At 42.6% G+C, this 23,342-nt stretch overlaps 1 long non-coding RNA gene across 2 annotated transcripts in view; it reads right to left on the bottom strand.

The window, feature by feature from the left end:
* Positions 1 to 23,342, bottom strand: part of LOC309538498 — a 131,738-nt gene that overhangs the window by 81,006 nt on the left and 27,390 nt on the right. For both annotated transcript variants that reach the window (XR_014222238.1, XR_014222239.1), the window contains exon 2: positions 8,641 to 8,705. This is a non-coding gene — a long non-coding RNA (uncharacterized lncRNA). The remainder of the gene's footprint in view (positions 1 to 8,640; positions 8,706 to 23,342) is intronic.

Here is a 23,342-nt window from a genome sequence, read left to right as displayed (position 1 = left end):
ATCAGATCCCAATAGAGATCCCTTTAGAGCCAAAAGCATTCCTCATACTAATCCGACTGGGAAAAAGTCTAAAGCGCTTAATTCGTTAGTATGGGAGGGGATTTAAGTAAGGTGCAAAAGGCTCACGCGAAAGAGCTTCTTTCGTTAGTAAGACAGACAATAGACAAAGTCCAAATTTCTCTAAAAGAGATTGAACAGCTGCTGCAGGAGATAACTCATCAATGTCCTTTTTATCAAGCAGAAGGGTCATTGCAAATTAGCACATGGGAGAAAATCGGCAAAATTTTATTTTCTGAGCCACGTGCTCAAATCAGCTGCCTACTCACATGGCAAAAGTGTGCTACCGCCATAGCAAAATTAGAACAATCTTCTCTTTCAATTTCTTCACTGCTGGTAACTGAAGAAATCCCCTCCCCCCCGCCATACCCTCTGATTTTGCCTCCTTTGTCTCCCTCATCACCTAGCCAAAATCCCCCTCCCTTTTCTCCTTCCCTTGCTCCTGCGTCGTCTCAGTTTACAAATTCCCCCCCCATCCCCCTCGGCCCCCCTTCCCTGCCTGAACAAGCAAATCAGCATGCCTTTGTCCCTTCCTCTTTGTCTTTAGACCATGCTGCTTTGCCAAAACAATATGGAGCCGTCCGTGCTGGGCTTTTACAGGCTAAGCAAGATGGGCTTTTTTCATTGGAAGAAACAGCTGCATGGGCTGGTGAAATGCCATTAATTTTTCCTCTCACATATCAAAATGCTCCTGGAGGCCAGCAATTGCAAGTTTATCATGAAAAATTGCCTTATGCTGTCATGAAAGATCTAAGGAAAGCCATTAGTGATTCAGGTCTTAAATCTTCTTATGTAATGGGAATTATAGAGGGAATTTCTACCTCTTTTACAATGATTCCGATTGACTGGAAAGATTTGATGAGGATGATGTTATCTCCAGCGCAATTTTTAGTTTTTGAAAATGAATTTAAACATGCCGCCATCGCTCTGGCTGATCAAACGCATATAGCAAGCCAGCTTTTCGGCGCTCCTCCATTTGAGACCCTGGCTGCCCAAGCCGTGTTGTCACCTTCACACTTTCAGCGCACTGCAACTTGCGTGCAGCGTGCATTCCGTAAAATTCCTGTCTCAGGACAGCCACTGAGTTCTTTTGTAAATGTTAAACAGCAGAATACAGAGCCATACCATCAATTTGTGGATAGACTGAAGGAATCTATCTGTAGACAGATAGATAATGAAACGGCTCAAAATGAGTTGCTAAAAAAATTGGCTTATGAGAACTCTAACACGGACTGTAAAAAAATGCTGCAATCAATCATAAGCCGTTCAACATATTCCCTTGCAGATTTGATAAAAGCGTGTTCGGAAGTAGGGAGTCAATCTCATACAATGTCTTTGTTTGCCAATGCACTTCAGGCTTCCGTGATACAAACAGGAAACTGTTATAATTGTCACCGTCCTGGTCATTTTGCAAAGCAGTGCAAGGCCCAAGGTGGGACTGCACAGAAGAATAATAATGCAAATACCACGACCAGACCTTCCAAAAAATGTCCAAAGTGTGGGAAAGGCTATCATTGGGCGAATCAATGTAGGTCACAGGGAAACTTCAGTGGGCCCAGACTCTCGGGCCCCAAAGAATAGAGAGTTGTCAGCCTTTGGTTTCTGCTGCTGCAAAAGTTACTAAAAATATGCCTTCTGAATTTGCCATTGATTTGATTAATCAAGAGACCAAAAACACTGCATTGCCTGGTGAAATCATAATCATGGCCAGCCAAATGGCAGGTCCACTTCCTCCTAATATCACAGGTTTAATTTTACCTAAATTTTCTGCTGCAAAACAAGGCATTCATGTCATCCCAGGTGCCTTGCCTCCTGACTATGTGGGCACAATCATGGTTCAATTTTGGAGCCATATGCCCATGCAGTTAACAAAGGGTGAATCCTTTGCTCATTTGGTGATGCTGCCTTCACCACCTGATGTTGTTTATGCAATTGACACTAATCTGCACAAGCTCTCTTTATCTTTTTCCCCTCAGCTTCTAGCTGTGACCCAACGTATTGGAAGAGAGAAACTCCTTCGTAAGTATAAAATCAATGGAAAAATATTAGAGGGTCTGATAGACACTGGTGCGGATGTTTCGGTCATTTCGAGTAATTTTTGGGAACAAAATTGGCCGCTTGAAACTTCTCCTGAAGTGTGGGGCGTGGGAGGTAATCAGACTTCTTGCAAAAGCGCACAGTGGCTGCCTGTCTCTTTGCCTGATAGCTCTGAAGTTATTGCATATATTCAGCCCTGTGTGCTCAAAATTCATCTTAATTTGTGGGGAAGAGATTTGTTGCAACAATTACAAGCAACGATTCAAATAAATGAGTAAGTTTGTGCTTCCACTTACTTGGAAGTCCACTGATCCTATATGGATTCCGCAATGGCCTCTTACTACAGAGAAATTGATTGCTTTGAGACAATTGGTCGATCAGCAATTATTAGCTGACCATATAGAACCTTCTGTCAGCCCTTTCAATAGCCCAGTCTTCGTAATTAAGAAGAAAAATGGGAAATATAGATTTTTGCACGATCTGAGGTCCATAAATAGCATCATTGAACCCATGGGGCCTTTGCAATGTGGTATGCCTAATCCAAATATGATTCCACATTCATATCAATTGGCTATAATAGATCTGCAGGATTGCTTCTTCTCTATTCCCCTGCATGAAAAGGATCGCAAATTTTTTGCTTTTACAATTCCAGAATTAAATAATTGTAGACCATCTGAGAGATATCACTGGAAGGTTCTGCCACAAGGAATGATAAATTCCCCCACTATGTGCCAATATTTTGTGGATAAGGCACTTCAATCCTTTCGTCTTAAGTACCCACATCTTAAGATTCATCATTATACGGACGATATCCTTTTTTATTCTCCAGTCCTTCCCCCTAATTGGAAACATGATTTAATAACCTGTTTGTCTTTGTATGGTTTAAAAATAGCTCCAGAGAAGGTTCAGGAATCTCCCCCCTTTCAGTATCTAGGACATAAAATGATAGCTAGCTATTCTATTCCAATAATCCCAGAACTTCATGTTTCAAAAACAATGAAATATGTACAACTGCAACAATTGCTGGGAAATATTAACTGGATAAGGCCTTATTTTAAAATCCCTCTTGAAGTGCTAAGGCCACTGTTCTCAGCCTTAAAAGGCCATCAATCTCCAGGTGAGCAAATCACCTTGAACTCTGATCAACTCAAAACTGTTGCAGAGTTGAAAGCACTCATGCGTATTCATTGGGTGGATCGAGCGATTCCTAATGTTATGCCTGATTTGGTCATAATGACGGATTCTGTACAACCTTTTGCTGCAATTATTCAGAAAGGTCCATCAAAAGTTCATATACTAGAATGGCTTTATTTACATCATGCACCAAGAAACACAGTAAACCCTTTAGTGGATCTCCTTGCTCAGCTCATTAGCAAGGGACGACGACGTTGTAAGCATCTTTTTGGTGTTGATTGTAATCAAATTATTGTCCCTATGCCTTTAGAACAATGGGAAACAGCTCTCTCCACGAGCATGGATTTACAGTGTGCGTTCGCTGATTTTGTGGGTCAGGTGGATTGTCATATTCCACCCGATACGCGCCTGCAAATGAGCAAGCAATTTCCTATGTCCTTTTCTTCGATTTTGTCCCCTGTTCCTTTGAATGCCCTGACTGTTTTCACTGATGGGGCTCCTTCTAGAGGAGTTGTTGCTTGGCAACAGAATGAGGAGTGGCATAGCCTGTACACTCTCCCACAAAAGTCTGCTCAGCGTTCTGAACTTGCAGCTGCTATAAAAGCTCTGCATTATTTTTCCTCACAACCAATTAACTTGATTGTTGACAGCTTATATGTTTCAAACGTCATATGTAGAATGCAAGGCAGTTATGTAAGTCCTTTATTAGATGATAACTTGTTGAGTCTCTTCCTGTCTTTGCAACTGCTTCTTTCTAATCGTTCTCACCCACTCTTTGTAGTGCACATTCGCTCTCACCAACCTTTTCCAGGTTTCATTTCAGATGGAAATGCAAAAGCAGATTCTTTGCTAAAGATTTTGCCTGTCTCTCCTATAGAAAGTCATGCTTTTCATCATCAAAATGCAAAAGCCCTTAGCCGCCAATTTCAAATTTCATTGGAAGAGGCGCGTGCAATTATTCAGCAGTGTCCTCAATGCTCCAATCAGATTGGCCATCCCAGCCCTGGTGTTAATCCCCGTGGACTGGAAGCCAATCAATTGTGGCAAATGGATGTAACCCATTTTGCCCCTTTTTCACCCTGGAAGTTTCTGCATGTCTCTGTCGACACATACTCTGGCTTCCTTTGGGTTACGCCTCAAAGAGGAGAGCAAGTTAAGCATGTTTGCAATCATCTTGTTCGTGCAATGTCAGTTATGGGCAAGCCTCATTCTATAAAAACTGACAATGCCCCAGCGTATTGTGCAAAAGGCTTTGCTAAGTTTTGTGAAACTTGGGATATTCATCATCTGTTTGGCATCCCTTATAATTCTCAAGGCCAAGCTATAGTTGAACGCTCTCATCGTACCCTGAAAACTGCACTGATCAGGCAGGAAAAGAAAGCAGGCATTCCGAACTCACTTTCAGAAAAGGAAAGTTGGTTGTCAAGTGTGCTTTTCACTCTTAATCATTTGAATATCTCCATACAGGATCACCAATCTTACACACGTCTTCAAAAGCATTTCCAGCAAAAGGAAATTCTTCCAGCTCCACTGGTGCGCTATAAAATTCTACCCTCCAATGAGTGGAGTGAACCAGTGAAATTGATTACATGGGGTAAGGGTTACGCTGCAGTTTCTACTCCACAGGGTGCTCGGTGGGTTCCTGCACGTTGTATTCGGCTGCACCATGGCGTGGCGACAGGTTCTTCCGGATCCATTGCCTCAATTCAACCACCGACTCCAGATCACCCGCGATGTGACATCCAGCCCCCCCAGGACTCGTAAGCGGGGACATCGCAATCCCCCAGTGACGTGGGGCCAAATAAAATCGCTCTCTCTACAAGCTGAACAGTATAGGAGAGAACAGCAACTGGAAGCAAGCCCTACTAATCAGCTTCTATCCCTCATTGCTTGTCTTAATATGAATTCCATGATAATTCTCATTTTCAGTATTTTAATTTTGCCTCTCTCTACTTCAGCTCTTCCTACTGGTGATTCCACATCGTTAAATGTATGGGAATCGTTTGCAAGGACGCTCAATGTCTCATCATTTTGCCTTACTCAGCAAGTAGCCATTGGTGATATCCTTGGCTCTTGTCTCATTCCAGTTTGCCATGATCCTCATGACATACAGAATGATACTTGGTTTTTCTCATTCCTACCTCAAAATGATTCACTTCGTACCCTTGGATATAAAGGTTATCACAATTGGGGCACGCAACTGCGTGAACGCCCACCTTTAGCTATTGATTTGACAACACCATATGTGGCCTCTTATAATGCTATTTGTGCACGTATGGTCAACTGTACGAAACAGAACTGCGTGAAAATGGGCAAAAATAACTTCAATTGCTCTGATTATGTAAACATTTCATATATATATAAGTACACAGAACTGCCAGCAGGCTGGTTTTGGTCCTGCCCAGGTTACACTTTCAATTACATTCCGGCAAACATTAGTCACGGCACACCTTGTTGTTTAAGCCGTCTGTCTATCATATTGCCTGAAAAACATCATTTCTCTTACTCTAGACATCAGCGTAGTGTTGAATTGTCTGATGACTGTGATGATCTTGTCTCTCTCCCTAGCAGGTCTGAATACATCTCTTTAGCTGTCTCTCTCTTAGGTGTTCCAGGTTTGGCTGTGCGTAATAGCGCAAATATTAATTCTTTAGCTTGCTCTGCAGCAAAATCCCTGAATATTACGTCTAAGGCGCTTCATCTTCTCAACACAGAGCAAGCCGAACTTCGCAACGGTTTATTAAGGTCGAAATCTACCTTGGACTACCTACTCATGGTACATCATTATGGTTGCGAACAATTCAAGGAAATGTGCTGTTTTAACATCACTGACAATTCTAAGGCCGTTCAAAGGCAAATTTCTCATTTGCAAAATCTCACTCATCACATTAAAAAGGATATCGGATTTTCCGGACTCTGGGATTCCTTTTCCTTGTGGTCTACGGCGTGGCTCCCTAATCTCGATTGGCTACGCAATGCCTTTTTTTATGTAATTATTATTGTATGTATATTAATTTTGTTTTGTTGCTTTCTCCAATGCATTCCTAGCCTTACAAATCTTTTTTCTCGCCTTCTCTCTCCTCCACCACCACCTAGCGCGCTCCTTGCAGCCTATTATGCGAAATGGCAACGCCACCAGTAAGTAAAAAACAAAATAAAAGGGGAGATGTGGGTAGGATTATTTTGAGATTCGTTGGCACACCACTAATCTTGAAGTACTTTTGCCCCATCAAGCCTAGCAGTATTATTTCCGGCATTTGATGGCAAACCACTGATCCGGAAGTATTGTTGCTTTATTCACCTAGTTGCCTTACCTCGCAAAGAAGAAAAAAAAGGAGGAGATGTAGACATGTTATTTCTATGTGCCTAGTATAGTAAAACATTGGTTCTTTTCCTCCTGCATTCTGGGAATTATTTCTATCTTCTCTTTGCTTCTAAAACAGACTATAAGGCCTGTTTATAATCAATCACGCTTCTCTCTCTCTTTCACGCACAAGGCTAAAGGTCTGTGCCTGGCACAGATCCTTTTGTATATCATTCCTTACATACCACACTTGTCTTCTTTAGTTCACCTTTAGTTCACAATGATGTGTAAATCACAATGATGTGTTAATCCTCAATGTATAATTAATTGTGTGAGTTTATATAACAATCTAAACATTAGTAAACACCTTAGTCATAGGTGGATTAAGAGCTTATATGCCTGTCTAAATACAGCTCTAACATTCTGTCTTTCATGTGCCAAAGATCTATGAAGCTATGTAAGCCCGCCTTACATACAAATGAGCCAATAGGATTTCAGTTTCTTTGTCTTGTATTGAGCCAATCAGCCACTGGCACATTCGTGGCCATGCTTGTTGTAACTTTGAATAAAAGGAGATGCTGTGAGGCTGGAGAAAAAAGAATCTCTCTCTCTCTCACTTTCATCTGGCACACACGCAAGCTCTCTGAAAGAAAACATCTCGTTGTCTGTCTTTATTCATCTCTACAAACCCCCAAAATCCACACTCCTGCATTGCAGGGGGTTGCTCTAGATGACCCTTGTGGTCCCTTCCCAATCTTCAATTTTATGATTCTCTGCAGATGATGTCTCAGCTAGCCATCTTCTGCATACTTTGCAGCTTGCCAATATCCTTTTTAAATTGTGGAACCCAGAACTGGACACAGCTTTCCAGGTGTGGCCTGACCAAGTCGGAATAGAGCAGTACTATGACTTTCCTTGTTCTGGACACTATACTTCTGTTGATGCAGCCTAGAATAGCATGAGCTTTCATTGCTGCTGCATCACCCTGTTGACTCATGTTAAGCATGTTAAAAGCCTCATATCTGCTTTAAATTAGTTCCTAATGACTGTTGTGTGAAAAGTGCTGGAATTAGCTAAGAACATGTGTTTTTGTAAATCATGTCTTGGTCTCTGCGGTTTTAGGATATTAGTTTTCATTTCCTGTTTTTAGACAGTTTGTTTATTTTATGATGGGTTGTATATTGTTTCCATTTGTGGGTGATTGCTCCTTAGTTCTCATGTCTGTCCAACTGTGTGTGTTTATTGAATGACAATGACAACAATAATAATTGAAAGCTGCCCAACAAAGAGGATGTTGTCTTACAGGACAGCTAGAAAGATTTTAAATATTATTTATTTAAAAAAGTATTTCTATACTGCCTCATCATAAAATATTAGGGTGGGTGTGCACAACTGGAAAATATTAAAACCATGAAAAACCATACAAGCAAACCTTAAAGCGATTTGTTATAATAGATTTTCATCATAAATAAATAATGTAATAAATAAAATGAAACTCACCCTCCAGTCTTTCTTTTGTTTCCATTGGACTGAGTTTGATTGTCACAATTAATAGCATAGATGACAGTTGCAGGAATCCTCGACACTGGAGAATTCTACATGTCAGTCTTTATCTATGTTTAAAACTGCACTGTAAATCTTACAGAGGCAGAGGCATATTCTGGTGAGAACAGCTCAAGGCACACATTAAAACAGTAGTAGGTGACCTGTGCTCCACTAAATGTTGCTGGACTACAGCTCCCATCATCCTTGACCATTTCCCATGGTGGCCACAACTGGTGGGAGTCTAGCTGTATCTGAAAAGCTACAGGCTCTCCACTGCTGTGTTAAAGGAGAACCAGATGTACAAATACAGAGTTTCTTGGTATGCAAACATATCATTCCGGTTGCCTGTAAACATACCACAGAGTCATAATGTGCTACAGATTTTTAATGTGCATGTTTTCTTTGTGTGCTGTTTAAACCCAGGACAACTAAAGCAGGATCTATATGTGTGATAACTGCAAAAAACCCAAAACAGGTCAGGGTTCTGAGGAGCGCAGCTAAAACTATCATCTGCCAAAAGGCAACACAAAGTGAAATGAAAGGAGGGGGAGGGGAGAAAATACCTTACTTGCAGCAATGAATCACTTTGAAACAGAACTGAAGTCACTGAGCCATGGACCATTTTTCACTGCAGTGAGACAAGGAGTTTGCAAGTTGCAAGTGAAGACGATGCATAAAAAAGAAAGTATATAACCACCATTAACATGCTTCAGCACACTGACTTTTTAATGCAGAGGAATCTGGGCATCTTTCACATTAGCCTGGAGCAGAGACACTTTTCTACAGTGGGTAACTAATACATTTGCCCATGTTTAGCAGCGCCCTTTTATGAGACTGGGTGAGGAATAAAATCATTGGGATGGATGCCTGGGTTGTCCACTATCATCCATAATTCATAAGACAGGGGAGGACACTCAGAGGGCAAAGTCTGAGAAGAAAAAGCTTTACCCGTTGGATTTCTGCCTACAAGACTACTCTGCCTACAAGACTACTCTGCCTACAAGACTACTCTTCAAGGCTCTGTAACCCTTGAAGTGCACAGGATAGAAGTCACTTGCATCTGTACTCACCCAAATATACTTTCCAAAACTGGCTGATAACTATGATTTTACCAATATAGTATCAAAGCTCTTCCCACACAAAACTAGCCGTATGAAAAAGGAACTGAAGAATGTGCTACATGGTTTCAGTAATGTGAGATTCTAGGGCTCCTCTAGGCTGCTGGAGAGTTTTTGTGGGTGTTGTATTCTGCAACATGCCATTGACAAATCAACAGTGTATGCAAGGTGGATTTCGACCAGACCGCCCCCACACTATTCCAGTTTATTCATTGTTCTGCAGTGCTTTGTTACTGCTTTGATGCCACGTGGAAGGCATTCTCATAGCACAACAAAAGTAGTATATAAAAAAAAGAGAACACTGGATGTATGAAAAGCTGTAGAATCAAAGTAGGAAGCTATGGGACATGAACCAAATAGAAACAAAATAGTATGAGCATCTCAAAACCTGAAAGTGGGATCGCATACAGCCACCCTCAGACCATCAGGAGCACAAATAATCATGTACGCACAGCAAAAAAAAGGATGCCTTTATAATTTTAAGGGCACACCCTCTAAGCCAACCATATGCTTTATTTTAGTTGTGAAGCACAACATTAAGATTTCTCTTCTCTCCCCCTGCCCACCCACATTGCCACTACATGTTCTAAAACTACATCTATATTATATTCCTGATACATCAGAGGAAAACAAGCAAGCAAGCAAGTTTTCTACCCCAATTAAATCTGAGAAACACTACAGTGGTACCTCTGGTTATGAACTTCATTCGTTCCGGAGGTCCGTTCTTAAGCTGAAACTGTTTTTATCCTGAGGCGCGCTTTCACTAATGGGGCCTCCTGCTGCGCATGCACCTCTGGCGTGCGATTTCCGTTCACATCCTGGGGCCAAGTTCATAACCAGGAGCAGCTACTTCCAGGTTAGTGGAGCTCATAACCAGAAGCGTTCGTAACCAGATGTACCACTGTATATCATACCCTCCAACATACTGAGTCCCAAAACCAAGACATGTGTCTTCCCGCCTATGCCCTTACACGAGTCATGTGACATGCATGTGATCATGGAGTCTAAAAGATGCAGTGTATGAACCATACTCATGCTCATCTGGTCCCTCCCTAACTATAAAATAGTTAGGATACAAAATAGGATGGATGGATGGATGGATGGATGGATGGATGGATGGATGGATGGATGGATGTTGCAGGAACTGGCCAGTCCAGGTCCTGCTTGCTTGCTGCTGCCTCATCATCTGCCATTGGGCCTCCTCCTGGCTGTGGACTTCAGCCCTGAGGGCCAGGTCTATGCTTGTGTTTTGGATGTCCATTGGACAGCAATCATGAAAGTACGTCTTTGCTCCAATGACATTAAAACAACACTGTACTGTAGTGATGGCCTCAAAGCCAACATTTCTTTCCAGGTAAGTGATGTGAATCTCTTGAGGACATCTGTAGAAGTTCTAAAACCTGGACCAGAATTCTTCCTAGACTTCAGGCTGGTTAGCTCAGAAGGGCCACACAGATGTCAGAATGCAAAGAATGTTGTATTTCCACCCTGCTCCCTTGATTTAAGTGTAATTACAAGAAATACCCTGATCACACTTTGATCTCTTTTGCACCTAGACAGATAGATGACTATTTCATAGAATCATAGAATTGCAAGAAGCTGGGATAATTTTACTGAAAGCTGGGTTTGACTCCACTAACCCAGAAATAGTACCTTGGGTTAAGAACTTTGCTTCAGGATAAGAACAGAAATTGCACGGTGGCAGTGCAGCAGCAGCAGGAGGCCCCATTAGCTAAAGTGGTACCTCAGGTTAAGAACAGTTTCAGGTTAAGAACGGACCTCCAGAACAAATTAAGTTCTTAACCTGAGGTACCACTGTAGTTCCTAATTCTCCCCTGCTTTCTGAATTTTTGCAGACTTGCAAGTCCAACACGATGGAGAGATTCTTCCCAGGAGCCTCTTGCTTTGATTATTTTAATGGATGGACAGTAACCATAAAAGCTCTATGTGGATGCCCAACTAGAAGGCTTTGGGTTTATGTATCTAGAATTTATAGCAATGATTTGCAAATGTTGCTTCCTCATTCCCTTTCAGTCCACTGGAACTATCCTTGAGGCTATGGTGTGTGAAATATTCTTAGTGATGGTGATTTATGGGAAGTGATATACTGTATTTATGTTGTTGAATGTGCTCCATTAGTTGTTCTGCTGGCCCTTTCTTGGTTCATGGCATATAATTGTGTTCTGCTTATGCTGTATTCTCTTTCCAACTGCCTCTACTGATCTCATTCCCAGTACTTAACCTTCCGTGCCTAAACAGATGAGTCTCTATTTGCTATAACATAATTACATGTATCGCTCTTGATATATTAGTGAAATATTTGTTTAAGGAAAGCTCTGGAGTGAGCAAAAATCCTGGGTTCATTGCACAATAACTGAGCCTTTGCTTGCCATTGTGTGGCATGACTCAATAATAAGACAATGTCAACAAGGAAATAAACTTTGCTTCTAAAGAAATGCCCCTTGCATTATATTTTACTATATGTACATAGCCCAGAGATAGCGTAGGATCAAGGTGATCTTTACAACAATCACAGATCAACTAGAGGCATTGGCCCTTTACAAGCTCAGGGGGAATGAACATGTGAAAGGGAGACAAGGGATCTGGATTCTACCTGTTGCCATTTGCGTCCGATTTCTACGTTTCCATCCAAACATTCCCCACAGTTTATGCACACATAAGCTATCTTGTTTAGGCAAGCCTACTCAGGTGCTTAGAAATGCTGGTGTGAATTCTAATCTGCTTTAATGTTTTTACCTTTTCCTATGTTTTAAAGTATTGTAAATTTTTTTCTGGGTTTTATTGTTTCTATCTTTTTGTAAACCGCTTTGATATGTGTTTTTACAACCAAGCGGTATATAAATCTTAAGAAATACAGTCGTACTTGGAAGTCAAACAGCTTAGTTCCTGAACGCTTTGGCTCCTGAACGTCGCAAACCCAGAAGTGACTGTTCCGGTTTGCAAACTATTTTTGGAAGCTGAATGTCTGACAGGGCTTCTGCAGCTTCCTGCAGCCAATCAGAAGCTGCGCTTGGGTTTTCGAACATTTTGGAAGTCAAACAGACTTCCAGAACTGATTCCGTTCAACTTCCAAGGTACGACTGTATATAAATTTGCATGCAAGCCTGGTCCTAAAAGGACATCTGCCCCAATATCAACCCTTGACACTGATTCATGACAGGATATACTTAGTGGTGGTTCCCTGTTTGTGGAACACCCATCCTGATGAAGTGTGCCTTTCGCCCTCTTAATGAACAGTCAGTAGGAATTTAAAAGCATTCAGCATTTGATGGCTGAAATATACTGTTCCTGGCATCCTTGAAATTTTTAGCTATGAGAGTACATGACTGAGTCAAAAGGTTTTTAGCTGCTCTAAAAAAGGGGGTGGAGATTTAAATTAAATTAATTATATTATATTGTTGCTGCTTGGTTGTTTGCCACCCTGGGATCATTTCAGATGAATGGCAGGATAGATATAACATAAGATAGCATACATAACATAACATAACATAAAACATAAGGCATTATACACTATTTCCACTAATATAAGCATAAGAGCTGAATTTGTCAGTTGTTTCTAACCTCCGTTGTTGAATCCACCAGCCATATCTAACTACCATAGCTGTAGGCTTCCTTTAGCATCTCTTTCCACAACTCAACTCTCCCGCTGTGAGCTGACTCCTTCCCACGGAAACCCCCAAGGCACCTGATACTATTTGAGCACCAGCTTGCCTTGCTCCCATACTGAGCTCGCAGCTGCTTCTGTTGTTTTGCTTGTTGCCTTGAGTGCATCAAATGCTTCTGACAACTTTTAAAACTTGATCAAGTGACATCCTGACACAGTCGAACTCAAAACGTTCCAAGTTCATAAATCTGCGTCACAAATGAGATACCATCTTCATAGCACAGTGTACTATTAAATGACTGGAAAATAAAATCTTACATGGAAGTTCAGAGTTTTAGATCACATGCTAAAACATGTAAATTACTGGCAGGGTACATGGATTCCCACAACTCACCCCACCCCCCACCCCCGGTCTTGAATTGACAGCTAGACACAATCATTGATCTTGGGATGTTGCAGAACTTGTCTCCATCTGAAGTTCTCCCTGCATATGCAATTCCAAATTGTCTCATCTGCTTTACAAAGTGGAAATGATGCATTAGGAGTCCTCCAATCTACTGGTTTTTGTTTGTTTGTTTTTTATTTCCAGGAAATGGGAGGGAGCATGTGCATTTTACTCACAACACTCCCTCTGTGGTAGGGATGGGGAACTTGCTGCCCTCTGAGATGTTGTTGGATTCCCATCAACCACAGCCAGCCAACCTCAGCCACTGTGGACAATGGTCACAGATAATGGAAGCTGAAATCCAGCAACATCTGAATCCACAGATTCCACATCCTTGCTCTCAAGGTGAAATATAAATCAAATAAATAGGACCCATTTTTTTTCCTTCAGCCCTCTGTGAGTTACAGATTATATTTTAACCAACAGTTGAGATGTCTCACTGCTGTCTTGTGCTGTAGCAGGATTATTATAAGTTTAGTTAAACCACTATAGGTTACTCTAACTATATAGTACCTCATCAGACATTCAGTCAAGCAATATGCTCTTGTGTATGAACCGGTGCTGAGTTACTCATATGCCGCCACCAAACAATAGAAAACAAAAATCATAGAATGGTGTAGTTTCCATAGCAACTGTAATTTAATAATGTGAAATTTCCAGTTTGATAGAGCTGAGCAACTAATAATGCCAGCGTCCCCAGTGTAGTTGAAGCTAGGCATGAAGAGGGGTTGGCATAAAAGACAAAGTTAAGGCTACAACATTCATCTCTGTTGTCAGGTTAATCCTTTAGAAGCCACTAATAACAGTGATTTAAAATATAAGCTGATTTTTATTCATGCATATATCCCTATCATATTGCATTCATAATGCAAATATGTTTATTATAGATTTACTGCACAGTGTGTGTGTGTGTGTGTGTGTGTGTGTGAGTGAGAGAGAGAGAGAGAGAGAGAGAGTATATATATATATATATATATATATATATATATGCAGGTTTTGGTGTCTTCGGGTGTCATATATATATATATATATATATGCAGGTTTTGGTGTCTTCGGGTGTCTTCCCGTGTAAGAGTCGGGGTGTCTGGGCGACGTTTCGACGAGGTCTCACTCGTCATCTTCAGGCTGGAGCTTTCGGCTTCTTGTTACTGGAACAGAGCAGAATCTGGTGTTTGAGTTCCTATAAATACTGTTGAGGGGTGTGGTGTATAGCCTCCAACGTCTGGGCAGAGAGGAAGTTCCTAGATTAGTGTGCCTTTTCTTCTTTTGTTCCTTAATTACTTGAGGGATATCTTGAGTGATTTCATGAGTGATATTCTGAATACCACTGGGTGGGTCATTAAGTGTAGATTAGTGGTAAAGCTTTCGTGTCTTGACCTCTTGAGCTTGTGAAGAGTTTTTCTGAGAAGATGGCTGTGCTGCATTTAGTTGTGCTCTGGCTTGGCTTCGTGTATAGGGGCGAGCTGTAATTTTGTGCCTTGTGCCAGCCAGATCTGTGTAGGGATTGCAGGGGGGTGCAGCATCAGGAGGTGCCACTATAGTTTGGCTACTGGATGGAGTCTGTAATATGTCTGTGGAGAGGGTCTGGGTTTGGGTCTGGTGTGGTTGATTGGTGACGGCGTTCTGTGTGCCTCTGGTTCTGGTGTCGGTTTTTGTGGGGAGGGCTAATTTCCAGATGTCAGGCAGGCGGGACGTGTCGTCACGCTTGTTCATGTTGTGAGGGTGTTTCTCTATCTCGATGGCTTCCATGATTATTCTCTTGTGGTGATGTTCCATGTTAAAGAGCAATTTGGAATCTGCAAAATTAATTTCGTGTCCTGTTTCTTTCATGTGTTGGAAAAGAGAGGAAGTTTTTTCTTCTTTTTTGACGGCATTCTTGTGTTCTGCGATACGTGCATTTATTCGTCTGTTTGTTTGTCCAATGTACGTGGCTGGGCAGACTTTGCAGGGTATTTCATAGACCCCTTGGTTTTCGAGCTGGATTTTGTCTTTTGGGTTTCTGAGGATATTGGCTATTTTTTGGTTGGTGCAGAAGGCTGTTTTGATATTGTGTTTATGGAGGATTTTGCTAATTTTGTCTGTAGTGCCCTTGATATAAGGAAGGATATATATATATATATATGCTTTCGTAGATTTTCACGGGTACAGGAATGTAGGTTTTGGTGTCTTCGGGTGTCTTCCCGTGTAAGAGTCGGGGTGTCTGGGCGACGTTTCGACGAGGTCTCACTCGTCATCTTCAGGCTGGTGCTTTCGGCTTCTTGTTACTGGAACAGAGCAGAATCTGGTGTTTGAGTTCCTATAAATACTGTTGAGGGGTGTGGTGTATAGCCTCCAACGTTCTGGGCAGAGAGGAAGTTCCTAGATTAGTGTGCCTTTTCTTCTTTTGTTCCTTAATTACTTGAGGGATATCTTGAGTGGTTTCATGAGTGATATTCTGAATCCCACTGGGTGGGTCATTAAGTGTAGATTAGTTGCTAAAGCTTTCGTGTCTTGACCTCTTGAGCTTGTGAAGAGTTTTTCTGAGAAGATGGCTGTGCTGCATTTAGTTGTGCTCTGGCTTGGCTTCGTGTATAGGGGCGAGCTGTAATTTTGTGCCTTGTGCCAGCCAGATCTGTGTAGGGATTGCAGGGGGGTGCAGCATCCGGAGGTGCCACTATAGTTTGGCTACTGGATGGAGTCTGTAGTATGTCTGTGGAGAGGGTCTGGGTTTGGGTCTGGTGTGGTTGATTGGTGACGGCGTTCTGTGTGCCTCTGGTTCTGGTGTCGGTTTTTGTGGGGAGGGCTAATTTCCAGATGTCAGGCAGGCGGGACGTGTCGTCACGCTTGTTCATGTTGTGAGGGTGTTTCTCTATCTCGATGGCTTCCATGATTATTCTCTTGTGGTGATGTTCCATGTTAAAGAGCAATTTGGAATCTGCAAAATTAATTTCGTGTCCTGTTTCTTTCATGTGTTGGAAAAGAGAGGAAGTTTATGTGTTAATCGCCAATGGATACCAGAAAAACAAGGTTACGAAGCTAATCCAAAAAGAAACACCCCCCAAAAACCAAGACACAGAAGAAAACAATGGCATGGCCCTCCTTCCTTATATCAAGGGCACTACAGACAAAATTAGCAAAATCCTCCATAAACACAATATCAAAACAGCCTTCTGCACCAACCAAAAAATAGCCAATATCCTCAGAAACCCAAAAGACAAAATCCAGCTCGAAAACCAAGGGGTCTATGAAATACCCTGCAAAGTCTGCCCAGCCACGTACATTGGACAAACAAACAGACGAATAAATGCACGTATCGCAGAACACAAGAATGCCGTCAAAAAAGAAGAAAAAACTTCCTCTCTTTTCCAACACATGAAAGAAACAGGACACGAAATTAATTTTGCAGATTCCAAATTGCTCTTTAACATGGAACATCACCACAAGAGAATAATCATGGAAGCCATCGAGATAGAGAAACACCCTCACAACATGAACAAGCGTGACGACACGTCCCGCCTGCCTGACATCTGGAAATTAGCCCTCCCCACAAAAACCGACACCAGAACCAGAGGCACACAGAACGCCGTCACCAATCAACCACACCAGACCCAAACCCAGACCCTCTCCACAGACATACTACAGACTCCATCCAGTAGCCAAACTATAGTGGCACCTCCGGATGCTGCACCCCCCTGCAATCCCTACACAGATCTGGCTGGCACAAGGCACAAAATTACAGCTCGCCCCTATACACGAAGCCAAGCCAGAGCACAACTAAATGCAGCACAGCCATCTTCTCAGAAAAACTCTTCACAAGCTCAAGAGGTCAAGACACGAAAGCTTTAGCAACTAATCTACACTTAATGACCCACCCAGTGGGATTCAGAATATCACTCATGAAACCACTCAAGATATCCCTCAAGTAATTAAGGAACAAAAGAAGAAAAGGCACACTAATCTAGGAACTTCCTCTCTGCCCAGAACGTTGGAGGCTATACACCACACCCCTCAACAGTATTTATAGGAACTCAAACACCAGATTCTGCTCTGTTCCAGTAACAAGAAGCCGAAAGCACCAGCCTGAAGATGACGAGTGAGACCTCGTCGAAACGTCGCCCAGACACCCCGACTCTTACACGGGAAGACACCCGAAGACACCAAAACCTACATATATATATATATATATATATATATATATATATATATATATATATATATATATATTCTGGGACCTGTTTCTAAATTTGAGAGTTGGCTAACAAATGACTTCCAGATGTGGCAGGTGACTTCCAGATGTGGCAGGTACTCTATCCCTGAGATATGGCCCTTCCCCAGCTACAGCCCTTACCCCAAGATGAGTTTGTCATCAGTCCTAGATCTAGTCTGAACATCTACTATTTTGTTTTGTTTAGTTTGGAAAAATTGCCATTACTAAAGTGGACTCTAGTAGGTTAGGTTTTTCATTAGGCTTGTTAAATTTGTGCTTTGCTTCCTACTTAAAAATAATAATAACCCCGAAGCAATTTGCAAATCAAATCAAATCAAATCAGAGGAACATTATTAAAAACAGATTTATATCCCTGATCTTTCCCAAACCAGCATTCCTTTTTCATATACACTTTCTTGGTTCAACTCATTTGACTGCTGGCTTTAATACCTACTTCAAGTAGATATTTAAACATAATTAAAATGTAATCAGTCCTGCATGGATGAAGGTCATGATTATAAATGCTCCTGGATCAGTGAAATGCCATTGACTTCAGTAGGGCTCTGCCAGTGGAAATGAAGCTCTAGCCCTACTTTTCCTGATGATGCATTAAGTAATTAAAGATAAAACTGTGGCCAAGCATCAGCAACAAGGCATAAAGCACCCAGTAGTCAGCTCAATTAGTTGGCCCTTTCCCACTGAACATAGCTTTACTTGTTTAATGTTCGCTGTGACAAACTGTGCTCAAGGGGATCTGATACATCTGGCCAAAGGTGGAGTTTAATTTGGGAGACTTAACACTACGTGAGAATTATGATCAAAGGATTTTCTGCCTTTGGAGAATTAGATCCACTAGGGCTATTGATCAAAGTAATGTTTAAATATTAAGCACATGTTAAATATCTTAGTCCTGCTTCAGAAGAATGACAAGACTCTCTAAGGGAAAGGGATGGGTCCATGTCTGTTGGGAGCCCTTTGTTCCATAGGGATTTGATCATGGCAGAAAAGATGACTGAGACAGGCTAAATAACATGGGAATTGTGTGTTTCTATCTTCCTTAGAAGGGACGCGGGTGGCGCTGTGGGTTAAACCACAAAGTCTAGGACTTGTCGATCAGAAGGTCGGCGGTTTGAATCCCCACGACGGGGTGAACTCCCGTTGCTCGGTCCCTGCTCCTGCCAGCCTAGCAGTTTGAAAACACATCAAAGTGCAAGTAGATAAATAGGTACCATTCCGGCGGGAAGGTAAACGGCATTTCCGTGCGCTGCTCTGGTTTGCCAGAAGTGGCTTAGTCATACTGGCCACATGACCCGGAAGCTGTACGCCGGCTCCCTCGGCCAATAAAGCGAGATGAGCGCTGCAACCCCAGAGTCGGTCACGACTGGACCTGATGGTCAGGGGTCCCTTTACCTTTATCTTTATCTTCCTTAGAAGCATCTCTCTAACCCACTTGAATGTTCCCCAGAACCCAACTTTTGACCTTCCTGATTACGGGTCCCTTCCACAAGATCTGACTCTTCTTGAGGCACTGACACCTTCTCCCCTACACCCACCTCCAGGTTGATCTCCCCCACATCTTCAGAATCCTCACACCCCTTCCATGACAGCTCCATGGGGCCAACGACACTGGATGCTGCTTTGCCAATGCATTCCCTGTGGGAAACATGCGGATGAAGCAGACCTCTGCAACATACAGGACTGCAGTCTTGGTGCATGGTTCCCCTGGTATTGCTGGACATGCTTGGTTGCTGTGTCAGGCCTGGTTGGGCCCATTCTGCCATGCCCCCTCCAACATTGTTGTCTCCAGTGTGTCTTGACACAGTGCCATTCGGAGCCCAGCTGTCCCCAAAACTACAACCAATTCTTCTTCCTCCTCCTCCATGCCACCATCTACCTAGCTGTTGTTGTTATTACATTATAGGAAGCAGCCATCTGAGCTGGACTCACTTCACTCCCTGCTGCCCACCCCCCAAAACTGACTTCTGAATCAGCTGTCACCATTACCTGGACCCCTAACCACAGACACTGGACCAGCATGGGGGTGGTAGCTGGTTCTTCTTGCCTCCTTTGCTTCCATTCATAGGATCATGTCTTCTCTTCCCACTTTGGGAATTATGTGGCCCCGTCACTCCCTTTTCAATCTTGCTAAGGTCTGCTTCCCCTGCATGTTCCTGGGGGAACACATTGACAAAGCATCCCGTGCTCGCCATCTGGTGAGTGGAGATCCAGGTCTGTTCACGTTTGATTACTCACATGGGTCTTCTCCTGCTGGGAGCCAGTACACAAAGTGCAGTGCTTGGACTCCCTCTTGCAAACAGCTCAGGGCTGCCATTTGCAGAGGCCACCTGCCTCTCCTTTCTTTTGGTCCAATACCCCTCAGTAGTAGTAGTAGTAGTAGTAGTAATAATAATAATAATAATAATAATAATAATAATAATACAGTGGTGCCTCGCAAGACGAAAAGAATCCGTTCTGTGATTCTCTTCGTCTAGCGGTTTTTTCGTCTTGCGAAGCAAGCCCATTGAAGGATTAGCGGATTAGTGCTATTAGCGCTATTAGCTGCTTTTAGCGGCTTTTAGCGGCTTATCTGTTGATCAGATCAGCTGATAAGCGGCTTAGCGGCTTAGAAAAAGGGGGGGAGAGGGGAAAAAACCAGCAGGAACTCGCAAGACATTGTCGTCTTGTGAAGCAAGCCCATAGGAAATTCGTTTTGCGAAGCACCTCCAAAACGGAAAACTCTTTCGTCTAGCGAGTTTTCCGTCTTGCAAGGCATTCGTCTTGCGGGGCACCACTGTAATAATTTATTATTTATACCCCGCCCATCTGGCTGGGTTTCCCCAGCCACTCTGGGCAGCTTCCAACAAAATATTAAAATACAATGGTCTGTTAAACATTAAAAGCATCCCTAAACAGGGCTGCCTTCAGATGTCTTCTAAAAGTCTGGTAGTTGTTTTTCTCTTTGACATCTGGTGGGAGGGTGTTCCACAGGGCAGGTGCCACTACAGATAAGGCTCTCTGCCTGGTTCCCTGTAACTTGGCTTCTTGCAGCGAAGGAACCTCAACATCCGGGCAGAATGATGGGGGTGGAGACGCTCCTTCAGGTGTACTGGACCGAGCCCTGGTTGGTCACTGTGAGAACAGGATGTTGGATTAGATGGGCCACTGGTCTGATCCAACAGGCTATTCTTATGCTGATCATGCCAAATTGAGTGATAATATATTCAGAGGCAATGAAATCACTGAAGTTTGGAATGGTTCCGTCCATCATTTGCATTCAGAACAGACCAAAACCCAAGCTCACTCTTGGGAACTGTCACACCAAAATAAGTGACAATATCTTCAGAACCATCACAATCAGAACATTTTGGAACCACCATACCAAACTGGATGATGATAGCTTAAGAGGCATCTGAATCAGCATAGTTTGGAACTGCCATGCCAAACTGGACAAAGTTATGCCAAAGTCATGCTTCAGTCCACCATCTTGATCCAAAATGGCATCTGGCATCCAAACATAGATGAAAACCAGCTCCTTGGCCGCAGGAATCATCATGCCAAATTGGGTGAGAATATTTCAAGAGGTGTCTGAATGCATAAACTGACAAACCCCATATATATGGTAAAAGTTCATTCAAACTCAGATAAGTTCACTGAAATGGCAGCGATGTCATGTGTCCTTAAAAGCAAGACAGGAAATCTTTGGTTTGGCAATCAAAAAACATGCTAGGTATTGTACATCAGATATGAGAATTTAGTCAGAATTAATTAATACAAATGATTTAGTTATTGTAACAATAATTTATTCCTGTCCACTGTGGTAATGGGATCCACCCTTTTTCTCAAACAGAATCTCTGGCAGCCGTTCAGTCAGAATCTTTGGCAAGAGAAGATAAACAGAAAACATCCCTTCCCAACTACATGAGACTCATTCTCTGCATTTCCAGTATGATGTGGCTTCTGCTTCTGTCTGGGAATGCAACAGCTGTTCATGCCATGTACATTAATTCATAAATACACGAGAACATAGTTATCTCAAAAGGAAGGAAGCAACAAAGAACCCGTGTATCATAGGATGATGTTCATAGGCAAAGTTCACACACAAATAATGCTGGCTATGGCAAGGCTGTGAATAAGGAGAGATCTAGAAAAGATAATTCACTTGACTTCCCAAAAGCTATTGACAAGAGTCCCTCATGAAACAGTCCTCAATAAATTTAGCAGGCCTGAGATGGAAGAGTTGGTCATCTTATGGGGGGGTGACTAGCTAAAAAAATAAGAATAGGAAAGTAAATGAAGAATTCTCACAGTGGAAGAAAGGAAGTAGCTCCTCAAGGAGTAGTGCTATTTAATTGTTTCATAAGAAGAACCCTGCTGAATCAGACCCATGAAGTCTACAAGCCAGCATCTCACAGGAAACAGTTACAGGAAACAGGTGCCTAGAGGAAGCTTATAAGCAGGACATAAGGGAGTAAAGCTCTTTCTCACTTTTGTCCCCCAGTTACTGGGATTCAGAGGCATGCTGCTTCTATATATATAGTTGCCATGACTAGTGGTCATTGCTAGCGATAACAGTCTATTATCCATCTGCTTGTCTAATCCCCATTAAAACCATCTAAATTGATGACCATTACCACCTCATGAGGCAGCAAAAACCATTGCTTAACTACACACATTGCTTAACTACTTGTGCTGTACTGATTTCAGTGTTATGGCAACCGAATGGGCCCAAACTGGTGCTCCACATAACATCTAGAAGAGTAATTTGCCCATATGCAGTTCTGTCATGGGAACCACCATCTTCCCACTTGGACCAGACCAAAGTGAGAGGTAGCATTAATCATTACCTTAGCTATTAGAGTTGTAGTTGAAAAATGAGTGGACCAAGATCCTGAGCTAACTATTTCTACACCTAACTATTTCTACACCTAACTATTTCTGCAGAAGGCTGTTTGTCTAGTTGTCTGGAATTTGATCTATCAAAGGATCCAAGCACTCCTCACCATTTAAGTGTGGGATAGAACTCTAAACTAGAATACCAATTCTACAAGCACCAGGTGGTGGAGCCATGGCAGGATTTATTTAAGCCAGCACTAAAAAAGGTAAAGGTACCCCTGCTCGTCAGGGCCAGTCATGACCGACTCTAGGGTTGCGTGCTCATCTCGCTCAAGAGGCCAGGAGCCAGCGCTGTCCGATGACACTTCCGGGTCACGTGGCCAGCGTGACGAAGCTGCATCTGGCGAGCCAGCACCAGCGCCGCACACGGAAACGCCGTTTACCTTCCCGCTAGAAAGCGGTCCCTATTTATCTACTTGCACCCGGGGGTGCTTTCGAACTGCTAGGTAGGCAGGCGCTGGGACCGAGCAACGGGAGCGCACCCCGCCGCGGGGATTCGAACTGCCGACCTTTCGATCAGCAAGTCCTAGGCACTGTGGTTTATCCCCAGCACTAAGCCAACATTAATTTAAGCCATTTTTTTTTGTAGTTTCGACTGAAAGCAATCAAGATTATAATTTATTAAATTATCATATAAGGGAAATCTGAAGAGGACTCTTGTATGAGTGGGAGGCTAGAAACATGCTTCATTGGAGACCTAAAGCCAGTTCTCCATAAGGCTGAGTCAGGAGTTCCAATATTTAAGGTCCTACCTTCAGCATCCTGAGATTCAAGATCTATAAGCATTTCAGTGCTTGGAGCATTTGAACATTCCAAATTGTTTTTTGTTGGGGAATGCTGGCCTATGGCTTCCTTAATAATTTGTGGTCCATTAACAAAGTTCTAAAAGGCCCTTTGTATTTGCCCAATTGTGACCTGGCTGCATATATTTCTTTAGCAAAGCTAGAGTGTTATTACACATCTGATTTAAATATGGTAGGATTGGGAGGGTATGGGTA

Source organism: Podarcis vaucheri (assembly GCF_965113315.1).
Source record: "Podarcis vaucheri genome assembly, chromosome: 8".
NCBI lineage: Eukaryota > Metazoa > Chordata > Lepidosauria > Squamata > Lacertidae > Podarcis > Podarcis vaucheri.
Note: the sequence above shows the minus strand (reverse complement) of the source record. Positions and strands in the feature narration are given on the sequence as shown.